Here is a 6,000-nt window from a genome sequence, read left to right on the forward strand (position 1 = left end):
CCAAGCCCTGTGATTAGGAAATTAAACATGTTCTTTCCATGAGGAGCACACGTAACAAGAAGCTTAGAGTTTCTTATCATACATGATATCAAATGAATTTAAAGGGAAAAAACACAAAGAAATGATAGTATTTGTCAAGAATCCCATGAGATCTGAGACATGAATGGGATAATATGAAAGTTTAGGAACAAAATTACATTAACAATTTACAATTCTGTTTTCAGCCATTAAGATGAATTGAGAACCAATCATTCTACTAAGCAATTTAGAACCAAAGGTAATGTATTATTATGTGAAATTACAGTCAGGCAGAAACTGGAGTATGTTAGCTATGTAGCCTACAAATTATGTTTTACAAAATGATCATAGTTGGGCACCATGACCTAAAATGTTGTTTGCTACTCAGAAACTAGATTTTCCCTTATTACACTAACCATAGCAGATGAGCGATTCCAACCTGATGGAATAAGTGAATTTTTCTGAGTAGTGGTAATTCTTTCCTGCAATGACATGGTGAACAAAGTAACTTTGCAGGTTCTTGTGACCTGTCAAAATCAGTGAAAAACAGATTTCTACATTATTCACCATAATAAAATTTCAGAATAGTTACAAGAGACACTACCAAGACTTCAAACAGAAACTTACAGGTACTATAGCCATTTAAAAGAATTCAGTCATGCTGTCATGCAAGGAGGGAATGCCAGATAACTTCTTGGGAAATTATGGCAAATTATTATAGAGTGCAGATAACAGCAATAGCTGCATTTTTCACTCTTGTGTATTCACACAGTAGTATACTCTGTTGAGATGACATCTGATGATCTTGTAGATGAAAGATTCTGTACTTCATGTACTGGTATGATATTCTCAGATATTCTCATTTGCTGTAATGTTTGAAACTTTCAATTGATGTATTGTCTTCACAAGTAAAAGTATGCAGTAGCTGATCTCATATGATTAAGAAAATTTAATCGGCCCTCTTAATAAAAGCACCTTCTGCAACTTCCTCGGAAAATTTTTAATAACTCAGTCAACTCTCTGGCAGGCATGTTTGTCTTTCAAGAGGGCTGGCTTTTGCTTCAACATCCAAACAGAGCCAAAGACAAAGTTTGTGGCCTCTCAATATTAGAAAGACATCGAGGCCCTGGAGCATGTCTGGAGAAGAACAAAAAACCTGGGAAGGGGTCTGGAGCACAGGTCTTATGGGGAGCGGCTGAGGGAACTGGGATTGCTCAGTCTGGAGAAGAGGAGGCCAGAGGAGACTTCATTGCACTCTACAATGACCTGAAAGGAGGTTATGGCAAGGTAGAGGTCAGTCTCCCATGTAGCAATGATAGGATGAGAAGTAGTGGACTTAAAACAAACATGGGGAGGTTAAGCTTGAATATTAGGAAAAATTTACTCTCAAAAAGAGTGGTGAGATATTTGAATAGGCTGCCCAGGGTAGTGGTGGAGTCACTGTACCTAGAGGTTTTGAAGAAACATGTACATGGGGCAGTGAGTTACATGGTTTAGTGGTCATGGTGGTGATGTTTTGACAGTTGGACTAGGTGATATGGAGGTCTTTTCCAACCTTAATGACTTTATGAAGGAACGTAAGGATCTAAATTCGATTGCTGAATGATTCCAACTCTTCTATTAGGAGATGATATCACTTGAAAAATAACCCCTGCATGAATGGGGTGCAATGGCTAAGGATCACTCCTGAGCAGAGAAATGCTTAATTCATCTTGCAGCATGATCTGGTATTGGCAGTGCTACAAGCTAGAATAAAATACCTGTTTTTCTTCTCAGTCGTTCTTGTTCTGAACCTCGGTGCCATTACTTCAGGTTTATACTGAGCTGGCAGGATTGACCTTGTTAATTACTTCAGCTACAGCCACAGAATCACCTCATCTAGATCAGGCTGAAATCCAGGACAGCAGCCAAGCACACTGTCTGTGCAAATATAGCACTTTCAGAACTCTCTCCATATTGAGCTTTTTAGTGCACTTTACTGGTGATATTTTACATAATCCTCATCGACAGTTGTATTATTTTTGGATTTTATAGAATCCGGGTAATGAGAATAGAATCACAGAATCACAGAATCACAGAATTATCAAGGTTGGAAAAGACCTAGAAGATCAGGTAGTCCAACCATTACTGATACTTCCCAGCTAAACCAAATTCCTCAACACAACATCCACACATTTCTTGAACACTCCCATAGTCGGTGACTCCACCACCTCCCTGGGCAGTGCATTCCAATGCCTGACTACCCTTTCCAAGAAGTAATACTTATTAATGTCCAGCCTGAATCTCCCCTGGCGCAGCTTAAAGCCACTCCCTCTAGTCCTATACATTAATCAAATATCTTTGTTCATTTAACCTCCACTGCTAGCCTCACATTACAGTCTTAGACTTTAATGTAAAAATAATGTGTTGAGGTGGAACATACTGCAGAAGAATAGCTATACTCAAAACACAGGGAAGAGAAACCTGTAGCAGACTACCATTATCATGGTTAGGGTCTGGTTGTTTGTTTGTTTGCTTGTTTCTCTGCAATCCTTTTGCTTGTCTTTATCACAAATTAAACTTGAGGCACACCATTTGGAACACACAGAAAAGTTTGCTTTGGAATATCTGTAACTTAGATGTAGAACCAAGATAAATTAAAAACATCTCAGTTTCAGCATAATTATAGAATCATAAAATGGCTTGGGTTGAATCAGTACTAATGTTTAAAAAAGAGAAAACAATTTTAGAATAAAGATGGGTAATAAAACATGCTATTAAATGTGTAGCTTGGAAACTCCCAGTTATTTAAATTCACTTAAGTATTACTGCTTTAGTATCTTTATGATGCAAAGAGATGAATGAGGAAAAAAACACAAGGTCTAATATCTCTGTCTATGTATTCCATATGTAAGGTTTAAATCTGGATCTGGTTACAGGAAATAATAAACTCTATTTTCATAAATTCACATGGGGGCCAAAAAGTCAACAAATGCTGTATGCATATTGAGGCCCACGGCCACTGCAAGACACAATTTCCACCTAGTGGTGGTTGCAAAAGAACAGCTGAAGATGCTGCTCTCCCCACCAGATAAACTCTAATCCCATTTTAATCTCAGAGGGCTATATTAAACAAAAGCAGAAGGTCTGGATTTTAGAAGAGATTAGCCTTGACCTCATAGAGATCAGACTGACTAAGTAATTAGGTATACTTAAATTGCCACCAACCAGTTATTCTATTGATGCATTTTGAGTGGGAAATACATGAAGTAAATAAAAATTCTGTGTGCTACAAAGCAAGAGACAACTGTCACTGCATGGCTAGGCTGTGTGGAAGTTCGTATCATTTACAGGAATGTTCCCTCTCCATGTCAAATATTTTGCTGATTTTAAGGAAGAAAATTCAGTTTCTGCATGCATTAGGAGAGATGAGAAAAAATACTGAAAGTGGGAGCTACTCAGGACAAAGTGTCTAGTTCAAGAAGACTTTTCAATACAATCAGAAAACACAAAGATGTCACAGTAGGGATAATACTTTTTAAAACCTCACTGGACTGAACATTATATTCAGTAGAAACATTCCCAACCTACCACTCATCCTCTGGTTTTCTATCATATCGTTACTGCTGCAAAACCTGCCTCCTATGACTGAATCTCCAGAGTTCCTGGCTATACAATCTATTTTTGCATGTTGCATTGTATTACAGGCTTCACAAAATATCTGCTCCCAGGACTTCTACCAGTACTTCTTCATCTTAAAAGCAGAAAACTTAAGCTACTCCTAAACAAAGATGGTATGTTATTATTACACTTAAAGCTCGTACAACTGGCTAGTGATTTGTTCCATTTGCCTCCAAATTTTAACTCTGAAATTTTATGTGATATTAAATTTATTTTATAGAATAGCGACAGTATGGTAAATCCAGTTTCAGGGGATCCAGTACTGGTTTTAAAACTCCACATAATGCAAAGCACTAGATTGGTGTTAAATTTCTTTATGAATTCAAATATATATATATATATATATATATTCAGGATGGAGCTTGTTAGATTTTATTCTAATGTTATCTCTCTTCTTGCAGCCAGTGTAAACCTGACACTATATCATATGCTGTCAAATTTGGCAGATATAGGAATTATGCAGTCCCTCTATTCCAGTTCAGCTTTCCACTACCAAATGATTTCTTACTGTGAAAATATGACCTTAATCATCATGTAACTGCAGCCTAATGGCTGGATTGGCTTTTTGCTTTTTTTTGCTACAAACACTATTCTCACCACTTTCTTGGCACACAGTATCAACTTCAAGTTTATTAAATCCTCTGCTACCTGGGCTGTGATTTCCCCTTCCATACTGCCGTTCTTATTAGACATTTTTTCTCTTTAACCATCTTCAGTGCCATCATCTTTATCGCACATCCAGTTAGAATACCCATTTTTGTAAGGACATAGATTCAGCTTAATAATCATTTCAGCTTCCCAAAGAGAATTTTTTTTTTCTTTTTTTTTTTTTTCCCTGCAGGTAGCACTGGTAAATCTAAATTTAATTTGCTTCAGAACTTCAATCTCAACTTGAATTTTGGCAATTCTAATTTTATTCCTAAAAGCAAAGGCATAGTTTCACTGGTTGGCAGATTCCCGTTCCTTTCCTTGTATGTTCTCTCTTACTCTCAAAGAATTTTCTATGTGTTCATTTGTTCAGAAAGGTCCCAAGCCCTTCCCTAGAGGTCATGCTGCTCTGTATTTTTTGAGTCAGGACAATCTGATCTCAGTGAGGATATTTCTGTTGTTTTTGCACTGTTGTCTCTTTCTTTCCAACACACAAATACAAGAAAAAAGCTGTGTCTTCCAAGATATGAAATACAAACAGGCTGCTCTACAACTCATGTGTGCTAGACCATCAGGTTCTGGTCAGTTGCTGAAGTCCATCTGCAGTGGATGGAGACATGGGCAGTGGAAATATCTCCACTGAATTCTTTAAATTACAGTGGAAATAAACAACAAAGCCTTTCTTGCCAGCTTGATTTAGAGAATAGAAAAGAGTTGCAGCATGTTTAACCTGGCATTCTGCTACAGGAGGCAGAGTAAGGCAGTGGCTGGCATAAGGGTTTTGTGTAAAAATCATGTGAGACGTGCCTGGAACCTTTTTGTGTTGATATTTTCTCTTGTCAGTTAGGAAACAGTTGAAGTATACATAAAGAGAGGTATTTACATGGAAGAAGAATATTCTGGAACAGGCTAGTATTCTTTACTACAGGTAATCTGTTAATGAGCAGCAAATAGTTACTGCTGTTTGGGAGATGAACAGGAATTTCTGTAGCTACTTACCTTGGCTCAGAGATAACCTTACAGTTTCCACTGTAACCTCTGGGAATGGTGTCTTCTGTCTCTCCTCCCAGTGTTTGGCAGGAACCTCAGGAGAAGATCTGAACTCTCTTTCAGTCTATTTAGAGCTTCTTGTTGCAAACAGGGAAAAATAGCCTGTCCCCACCACCAGCAATAAAGCAATTGTTTTCAAAATTCTCCTTTGCCTGTATTGATTTTTTCCCCAAAAGCTGGCTTAGCCAAGCTTGAAACAAGACCTAGGAGTTGGGAAATCCTTCTGGGAAATTTTTAAGAGTCACAGGAAAAATCACCAGGCTTTATGTATGTTTGTTTAAGGAATATTGTCAGTGTTCCTGTGTATGGCACTGTCCCTGCCTGAACTACACTGAATAAAGACAAGAAAGTAAAGAAAGCACTCTCCATCAAGAAGAGGAAGTTGTGTAACTCCTTGTTGCTGATTGCACAAGTGCATTCAAAAAGCCCTGTATAATTCATTCATCCTCTCTTGTGCAGAGCTCAGCACAGATACAATGCAGTGTTTCTAGAAGTGCCCTGGAAGTTGCTGCAGGTTAGCTGTTCAAGTGGCCAGGCTGAATTTTGAGCTGCCACTGTCCCTCCCTCAGCTTTAAATCTGTGCAGTCAGCAGTAATATGAAGTGCCTATGCTTTTGAAGGAACC

The sequence above is a fragment of the Coturnix japonica genome, chromosome Z (genome assembly GCF_001577835.2).
Source record: "Coturnix japonica isolate 7356 chromosome Z, Coturnix japonica 2.1, whole genome shotgun sequence".
NCBI lineage: Eukaryota > Metazoa > Chordata > Aves > Galliformes > Phasianidae > Coturnix > Coturnix japonica.